The 9,667-nt window shown below is 41.6% G+C and overlaps 1 protein-coding gene and 1 long non-coding RNA gene across 5 annotated transcripts in view; one reads left to right on the top strand and one right to left on the bottom strand.

The window, feature by feature from the left end:
- The window catches only part of Eif2ak2 (eukaryotic translation initiation factor 2 alpha kinase 2), a 35,754-nt gene extending 35,570 nt beyond the window's left edge, over nt 1-184 (bottom strand). For 2 of the 4 annotated variants that reach the window (XM_048804552.1, XM_048804554.1), the window contains exon 1: nt 45-184. The gene's annotated coding sequence lies outside the window, so the exon portion shown is untranslated. The remainder of the gene's footprint in view (nt 1-44) is intronic. The other 2 variants (XM_048804551.1, XM_015479767.2) reach the window with 2 other exon arrangements.
- LOC107137356 overlaps nt 1-3,854 on the top strand; it is a 5,954-nt gene extending 2,100 nt beyond the window's left edge. The window contains exon 2 of the long non-coding RNA XR_007348126.1: nt 3,579-3,854. This is a non-coding gene — a long non-coding RNA (uncharacterized LOC107137356). The remainder of the gene's footprint in view (nt 1-3,578) is intronic.
- Nucleotides 3,855-9,667: the final 5,813 nt, after the last annotated feature.

The following is a 9,667-nucleotide window of genomic DNA, read 5'->3' as shown; positions in this document are numbered from 1 at the left end:
CCGACGGCCGTCCACGCCGCCTGCCGGGTCCCCGGGCTCCGTACCCGCGCCCCGACTGGACCTCGGCCTGCCCGCCGGCGCGCTGCCCCGCGCCGCCGCAGTCAGACGCAGCCGGCCCGTTTCCCGGCCATCGACTATCGGTTTCTTTTTCCCAGGAGGACTCCGCCTTCAGCGCTGTCAGCCCTCGCACAAGCGCACAGCGGCTGCGGGGGGTCTGACCACTGACCTCGGTCCCGAGCGTGCGCGGAGCGTCGTGGGGCGGGCTTGGCACCAGGGTCTGCTCCTGTGGCGCCCCGCACCCCTCCCGGGCTTCGGGCAGATTCCTGGCCCCAGGTGCTGCAGAGCCCGTGGCGTGCTAGGCGCTCCCTGGGCTCTGGGATGGATGCCCTGTTTACTCTTTATAAAACCAACCTTTGAGATGGGGCCAGGGAGGTGGATAGTAAGGGATCCAATTTACAATGGGAGAAATTGAGTAACTCACTCCGGGTCCTAACTCTGGTAGGTGGCAAAGCCAGGATTCAGTTCAAGTTCAGGCCTGTAGCCATCGAAGTATCCCTCTTCCTTGTCCATACTATAGACTGTGACTTTCTTGAGTCACACTCGCTCCTTGACACTGCTTAAAGGGTGTTGAGGATTTACCTTGTGTCAAACACTGGTGCACATATCTTCACACCAGGACCGCAAGCTGAGTGCCCTTACTACTCCCATTGAACAGTTGAGGAAATGTGTCTGAGGCACAGAGAAGTCAGCCAGTAAGAAGGAGAGCTAGAATTAGAACCAGGAGTCTGCACTCAGTGTCTTAGCTGGGAAGAGACAGGGAGATCCCAAGATAGGTCTCAAATGCACATTAAATACTGTGCTGTCCATCCACTTGCCTCTGTGTTACAGGGTATCAGCAACTGAAATCTGCACTTTTCTTATGGCTTAGGTCTTAGCAATGTTTAAGCTCCCTAAATGTGAAGTTCTAGTGGGAGGTTTAGAGGGTAGAGGAGAGAGGGCTTTGGTTGTGTCTCAGAGGTAGAATGCTACCATGCATAAGGCTCTGGGTTCAATCCTTAGCACCATATAAAAATAAAATAAAGATATTGTTATAACTAAAAATAAATATTAAAAAAAGAAGGTAGATGAGAGAGAGAGCCATCTTTCTGTAGCATTTCAAGATGTCAAAAAAAGAAGCTCTCAAAAAAAGAGTCTGTTCATCAGCTTGTGTGTGATGGGTGTGACAACAGCACTGGCAGCAGCAGGGACAAGTTTTCTGATATTCTGAGGCCCTGAACTGCCCAAGATAACTTTTTTTCTTTCCGTGTTTTTTATTGGTGCATTATAGTTATACATTACAATGGGATTTATTGTTACATATTCATACATGCCCACAATATAACAATATATTTTGGGCAATATCACTCCTCAGCACTTCCCCCAAGGGAACTTTAAGAAATAAAAATCATAATCTCAAGCATGATCACAGGATACAAGCTATTGTGACTTTTCCAGAAGAACCTCCTATTTCGTATAGATCCAGAACTAATGTCGCAAAAATCAGATGCAGAGTCTATTGCTGCAGGTAGCAGAATTACAATATTAATTTAATGTGGAGCCTCATCTAGTCTCTTGAGTGAACATGAAGTGTATGTATTGGGAAAGAATGACGCCCTGGGAATTTGAGTAGATTGAATGAATCCTAGTAGTATGGCCCTCCCACAATGTGTAGTCTCTGCAGGCCTTCCAGCATAGTGATCAGGCTGGCACAGCCTGGTTTGAAGAATCCATGGTAGTCACTTTGTAAGGAGGTGCTGACTCTTCAAATGCACCACCCCAGCTCTGTCTTCACTCCTAGAACTAGAATCAAACGCTACCATGACCCAAAAGGATAAGGAAAAGATCTATTGGAAAAGAGACAGTTTATTCAACAGAATAATTTCACTAATTTTTATTATTTATTATTTAATTTTTATTAGAAAACCAGGAAAAGACAACATGAAGGAAGTCAATGTGCTAGCTCCAGTACTGGAGATGGTTTTAAGAGTTTGCTCAAGTTGGTTTACTGCAACCAGACTTAATGGTAGCCCACATTAAAAGAAATTGTAATGCCAAGTTATTCAAATAAAGAAACCAGAAATACTCAGGAAGTCAAGAATATTAGAGTGGGTTAATGCTCAACCTGAGCACTCACTCCCTAACCTTGTCCTCCAAGAAGATTCAAACATCCTTCCTCTGGTAGCTTGTACAGATCCATGGCTAGCCGTTTAGGTGATGTTCAGAGATTTGGAAGGAATGAAATCAGAGGGCTGGTGAAAAGGGGGTCTGGGGAAAATGATGAGGGTGAAACATCTTGGAATTGGACGAAGTATGAGTATGTTGTTTTGTTTTGTTTTGTTTTGTTTTGTGTGTGTGTGTGTGTGTGTGAATGTTCACCAAAGGCACCCTCGGCTAAGCAAGCTTTTGGAAGGAGGTAAGCAAGACTTTTCTGTCTTCCCCCCAGCTACTCCCAGGCTCTTAAAAAAAAAAAACAAAACTATTCTTCTTTATATTTTTAATTGTAGATGGACACAATATCTTTACTTATTTTTATGTGGTGCTGAGGATCCATCCCAGTGCCTCACATGTGCGAAGCAGGCACTCTACCACTGAGCTACAGCCCCAGCCTCTCTGGGGCTCTTAACCAGCAGCAGAAATGTGAGTTTGTCAAGACGGACTTCTCATCAAAGCTACTGTGGCTTCTGAACACCATATGCAAAGACCTACACTGAGCCCTCAGTGTGGATCGCAATACTCCCCACTCCAAGGGAGACCAGCCAACTATTTGGTGGCAGACTGGTTACACCAGGGCCTTCTCATTATGGAGGGGGCAGGGAATTTTTCCTCTTTGGAGTAAAACATTATTCCCCTTATTCTTTGGAGTAAACATTTATTCAGTTTGCTTTTCCTTCCAGCCATGTCTGTGCCAGCACATCTTTGTGGACATTGTTAATGCCTTGTTCACCTTCATAGTATCTCTCACTAAGGAGACCTTTTTTAAAAAAAAAAAAAAGCAGTGAGGCTGTATACTGACTACTATGGGATTCAATGGTTTTTTTATGAGCTCTGTTGCCCCAGTGCAGCTAGCCTTATAGGAGAGTGGTATGGAGTGTTGAAGACGCAGTTACAGCTCAAGGTAGGAGACAACCCTTAGCAAGTTGGAGGTATTTTGTCCTTCAGGTGCAATACATACTCTAAACCTACTTGCTGCTCCTTCCTGGCTAGGATGCATGGCCCCAGGAAACAATAGAAGTAGAAGATTATCTACCACAATTACACCAAATCACAAAGTGAAAAATGTGTGCCTCTGCTTCCATGTCCTTGAGCTCTCATCCACCAGGGGACACATAGTTCCTTGAAGGAGAACTTGAAATGTATTCAGACATTGCAGGTTTCTCATGCCGTCATTCTTCAAGAAAATAAGGGGTGGTGGGATGCTGAACTGGAGGGATGATTGATACCATTTACCAAGGGCATATAGTGTTGCAGCTACACAAGGGGGTCAAGGAAGTGTGCGGAGAGCAATGATTTCAATCATGGTCTTTCTGATTCTTTCGTAGCCATGTTTGCACTCGAACTGCCTGTGCAAAGTGCAGGTCAAGAAGGACCAGTTGCTATGTTGATGCCGACCCGATGAGTTTCTGTGCAAAGGCATGCAGCAGTTATCAGGCACCAACTCCCAGGGACAGAGAAGCATAACAAGATGACCCTAATGTCTCATCAGTTCTGTGTCCTTCAATTTGCCTGCTTCGCTGAAACTTTCCCACAAATAACCTTTTGATGATGAAACCTATATAATAAAATGCTGAGCTAGCTCTGGGTCAAACTCCATTAGAGTCTGGCTGCCCACCTGGCCCTTTTCTTCATTTCCCATCACCCCTCGTCAGGTTTCTTCCCTGAACTAACAGCCACAGCTGAGAGAGATGAGAGAGCCACAGTAGAAGTGTATGTCTTCAACTGAGGGCTTCCTCATGGTAATTCCATATTTAGTGATAAATGTTAATGGAAACTACCCCTGTCCATCACAGGTGGGACTGCTATGGGTTCAGACCCTTGAGGATTGAAGCTTAATATCACTCTATCAGTAGGGAAGTTCTCTGAGGGCAAAAGGAACATGGAACAGGAAGCTATAAACACCAACTATGGTCTTATGAGCAGAGAATAAAGAATCAGAAAAGCTATGCAAGTTTTCTCCTTTGTTTTTATATATGTTAATGAATTTCTTTTGCTTCTCTGTTTCATTTTATATAATATTTATTGTTGATGGCTAATTTTATAAGATAGTCTTTAATTTAGAATGTCTTAAGATGGATTGTGACTAAAATAGAAGATGAAGGAACAACACAGTAATGGGTATAAAGATTTAAGGGATGGGGTGGGCATGTTTTCATTCAAAGGAGAAAATGGTTGTATTCATCAGAGAGGCAATTTTGTAATTGATTGAAAGGTTATTGTTAGAAGGGGTGTACTGTACCAGATATTATTAAATTTTTAAGTTTCTATTCTCATCCCCTTCAATGTCTCTTCATCTCCTGAATTATAATGTATGGAAGTTTAAGCAATTATTTCCATATTTCTGTGGAGTTAAAGTTTTGGATATAAGTTGGGATCTGCCAATGATGGATGAACAGCAATGTAAGTTTTGGGAGATGGAAAGGAGAATAAAGCTATCCTTCTGTGGCAGGATAAACTGACGAGTAAGCTCTGACACTCGGGGGCTTTTGTAAAAGCTGAACTCCTCATACCCTTGTTAGTGTTCTAAGGGTGTTGGACATCTATGGTGGCAGCAGAGAAACCCGCACTGGCAATGGAAGGGTCCTGTGTTTGGGATCACAGCCACAGTGGAAGGTAAGTCTCCTGGTTTCCATTCTGATCAATCCTTCCAACAACTACGGAAGTGTTAATTTCCTACTTCATCTTTCTGCTTATCATACAGTACTTTCTGCTTCTCACACCAAACATTGAATAATAAACAAAACCTCCCTGAAAACAGATTCTACACTGAGGGAGTACAGTTGAGGAATGAAGATTAAGAATCAGGTCCTTATGTGAGCCCTAGATCAAACCTCACTTGAAACCAGATCCAGTGATAAGATCATTCCATTGTTTTCTTCCCTCAAAAACTAATTTGTATTGTATTTTCTATTTGTTATAGAAAGCATCCTAACTGAGCTGATATTCTGAAACACATTTCTTAGAAAATTTTCTCCATTAATTTATTTAATAAAATGTGTATTGAAAGCCTAGCATGGGCAGTATAATAATGGAAATAAAATGATGGTCCAAAGTAATATTGTGCCCTTAAAAATTTTTTTTATCTGGAAATGGGTTGCTAAAAGAGGGACTGTCCTAGGAAGGGAATAAACTGGTGCTTAGGAGATGGAAAGAGAGGTAGGTAGATACATGGATAGATTAGAAGCATCTTGGATCTTTTTTTAAAATTTATTTATTTATTTATTTTAGGTGTAGATGGACACAACACAATGCCTTTATTTTTATGTGGTCCTGAGGATGGAACCCGGGTCCCACCCGTGCTAGACGGGCACTCTACTGCTGAGCCACAATCCCAGCCCTTGGATCATTTTTGTTAATTTTCAGAGATGACCTTACTTATATGTAACTCATGACCTATAGGTGATCTCATGGGATTTTTGGTCACTTTTTTTTTTCCTTTCCTTTTCTGTGTGTGTGTGTGTGTGTGTGTGTTTGCTGGGAATTGAACCCAGAGCCTCATGCTTGCTAGGCAAATACATCACTGAGCTTCATTCCCTTTCTACCCCCATTTATCCCTTTTGATGTTCACAGCAACTTTTAAACCAAACTTTATAATGTTAAAGCAACTAACAGGACAAAGATAAAGAATCTCATGCCAAGTATTTTTAACCTTCTTTAACTAGCAGAGGAAACACAATTATTATTGTTCCTGCTATGGGACATTGCAGAGTGGTCAGTATCTATGCCATCTCCCATCTCTGATGGCTCTCTTTCTCAGACGTCGTTATTTTATTTATTTTTAACCTCACTTCTAAACTCTTCTTATCAAGAGTCCACTGATGCCCAGGATGGTCAAGTTCCCATTCTCCAAGTCTTCGTGAATGGGATTAGTGCCCTCATAAAAGAGTCCCCAGAGGGCTGTCTTGTCCCTTTTGTCATGTGAAGACACAGTGAAAAGACACCAGCTAGGAACCAGGAAACCATGAAACAGGCCCTGGCCAGACACTGGGTCTGCAGACACCTCCATCCTGGGCTTCCCAAGTTGTTCATATGCCACAGTCTATGGCATTTTGTTAGAGCAGCCTGAATGGACTGAGAAAGTCCTCATCAGATAACCTGAATGCTATGTAGTGAGTGGACCTTATGCAAGACCCAACCTCTCAGATTCTCCTTCATTCATCAGTTTGTTCCTTTCATGAGAATTTGCCCAGTGATCCCCCTGGACCAGGCATCTGCTACCTAAGGGTAATTTGGAAAAAAAAAAATTTTGCCCTCAAGGTGCTTGTTGTCTTTATCTTCATCATGGGGGCACAATGCGAAATGCTCAACAAACTTCCTTCCAGACATGACTCGAACCTCACATTAGTTCATTTCACCACTTCTACATATGCACCAGGAAAGTGGAATCTCATTTTGAGAGTAGAGGTAAAATACACCAAAGTCACATCATTTTTAAAATCACCTTAAAATTTTTGTCTTTTTCTCTGTTTCTTTAATTTTATTGTGATTTAAACTGCAAATTGGCATAAACACTATGGAAAGCAGTATGGAGATTCCTCAGAAAATTTGGAATGGAACCACCATTTTGACCTACCTACTCACTCCCGGGTTTACACCCAAAGAACTTAAAATCAGCATATTACAGTGATGCAGCCACATCAATGTTTATAGCAGCTCAATTCACAATAGCTAATCTATGGAACCAGCGTAGGTGCCCTTCAACAGATGAATGGATAAAGAAAATGTGGTACATATACACAAATGTGTATATGAAAATGTGGTACATATTACTCAGCCTTAAAGAAGAATGAAATCATGGCATTTGCAGGTAAATGGATGGAACTAGAGGATATCATGTTAAGTGAAAATAAGTCAATCCCAAAAAACCAAAGGCCAAATGTTTTTTGTTTTTTTTCTGATAAGCAGATGCTGATCCATAGTGGGGGCGGGAGGAGGGGAAAAAATGAAGGAACTCTGGGTTGTGCAGAGGGCAATGAGAGAAGAGAGAGTGTGGGGATGGGAAGGACGGTAGAATGAGACTGATAATTTTTACCCTATATACATGTATGATCATACTACCAGTGTGACTCAGCACCATGTACAGCCAGAGGAAGGAGAAGTTGTGCTCCATTTGTGTGCAATGTGTCAAAATGCATTCTACTGTTATGTAGAACTAATTAGAACAAATTTTAAAAATTATAGAGCATTTCAAACACACAGAAAGCCTAGAGGATAATATGAATACTTGCAGGTCCACCCGCAGCCTTATCACCCATCAATATCACATTATCAGTGCCTCTCAGTAACATTTGATTTGTGGGTCACTCTCCCTTCTCAGATCATTTTCCTCACTTGGCTTCCAGGACATCAGTTCCTTACTGGCTGCCCATTCTCAGTGCCCTTTTCCTGGTTTCTCCCTTCCTGCCTGCCCTTTCAATGGCTGGAGGGCTCCAGGGCTCAGCCCTTGAATTCCTTCTTTAGATATACCTACTTCTTTAGTTACCCAATCAAGGTTTTGGATTTAAATACTAACTACATCCTGATAATTTACAGTTCTGTATCTTCAGAGAGGAGTATTCCACCGAGTTTCAGTTTCATAAATTTGGTTTTCAACATTCTACCTGGAAGGCTGACAGGTATGCCAGCTTCGTACATTCTCCCTCTGCCCAAGCCTGTTTCAACATGTCTCCATCTCTGCAAATGACAATCCCATCCACCCTGTTACTCTAGAACCTTGTCGTCCTCCTTGTCTCTTTTTCATAGCCTAAATTCAATATGTCATTAAATCCTGTTGGCTCTGTCACATATGTCTAGACTCTGACTAAGCTGTTGAGGCTGGCCTTGAACTTGAGATCCTCTTGTCTTAGCCTTCCAAGTTCCTAGGATTACAGGCATGCACATCTGTGCCCTGCTTAATCTGTTTCCTCTATATCATCACCAATTGCCTTAGCACCAAATGTGAAAGAGTTTAATTTCTTCCTCTGATGTGCAATGCCTCCTCTGTCATATGTCATGTTTCCTGACATGCACGGGTTTGTTTGGTGGCTTTATTTCATTTCACTCTTTGTCCACTCTTGCGCCAATCATCTGGGCTTGGACATTAACACTCAAGGGTCTTTATTACTACAAATCCCTCAGTGTCATCTCTGATTCTTACTTGCTCTGGTTCTCTGCTCCTTCTTTGCTCTGGGTCCTGATGATGTATCTACTGGGAGATAAGCTATGTACATAAAGAGTTTTAAAGAACTTTTATCCAACATTTTTTGGAAATTTTTTAAAGGGGGAAATTTTCAGTTTACTTAATTTGCCATACTTTTAGAAATTGTAATCCTCAAAACAATTTTACTTAACATTTCTATGAATCATTCTATTCTTAACTGCACATAAATTAGTTTTATAGTAGAAGTAGCTGCAGTGTAAACAGTAAAGATTATTAAGAGGTTGGGAGGTATCAAACAGCAGATCCATTTTAGAATATTCTCTATTTCTTAATTCCATGGGCTTTGTGGCAAGAAGTCCTTTATGATAGAATAATACAATCTCTCGCCTTTAATTTGAATTAAAAATTGTATTCAGGGGCTGGGGTTGTGACTCAGTGGTAGTGTGCTTGCCTAGCCTGTTTGAGGCACTGGGTTTGATTATCAGCATCACATAAAATAAATAGATAAATAAAATAAAGATATTGTGTCTATTACCACCAAAAATATTTTTTAAATGAATTCAATAGGGCTGGGGTTGTGGCTCAGTGTTTTGCAAAGTGTTTGCCTCACACATGTATGGCACTGGATTCAGTCCTCAGCACCACATAAAAATAAATAAACAAAATAAAGATATTGTGTCCACGTATAAATTATAAATTCAATTATAAATTTAAAAAATTAAAAATTTTTAATGTATTCAATAGAAAAATAAAGTTTCTTGACAGCTTCCATATGGCCTTCTGCAGTGATATACACAGAGCAGTTGAGCAGTGCATTTTTCTTGAATCAAACATAATATCATTTATTCAACTAATGTCAATACAGAGTCAGAATTAAATTTTCCCCAACAATAAGTTGAAGAGTTACCAGTGCTTTGATCCATAGTGGGAAAAAGTAAGAGTAATTACAAGGAAAGTACAAAAAATGGTGCATCACATGAAGACCTCTTCATCTATGCTCAAACACAGATCTAGGCACGTTTCTGATAGTATCTACTAATGCCCTTTTGTGAATTCAGAGCACAAGGGAAGTTAAAATCCCAATGTAGCCTGGTGCGGTGGCACACACCTGTAATCACAGCAGCTCGGGAGGCTCATACAGGAGGATTGCAAGTTCAAAGTCAGTCTCAGCAAAAGCAAGGCACTAAGCAATTCAGTGAGACCCCATCTCCTGGGGATGTAGCTCAGTGGGAGAGTACCCCTGAGTTCAATCCCCGTATACCCCCTCCCCGCAAA

This window comes from Marmota marmota, unplaced genomic scaffold, assembly GCF_001458135.2.
Source record: "Marmota marmota marmota unplaced genomic scaffold, marMar, whole genome shotgun sequence".
In the NCBI taxonomy this organism is placed as follows: Eukaryota; Metazoa; Chordata; class Mammalia; order Rodentia; family Sciuridae; genus Marmota; species Marmota marmota.
The sequence above is the reverse complement of the archived record's forward strand: the minus strand, read 5'-3'. Positions and strand labels throughout refer to the sequence as shown.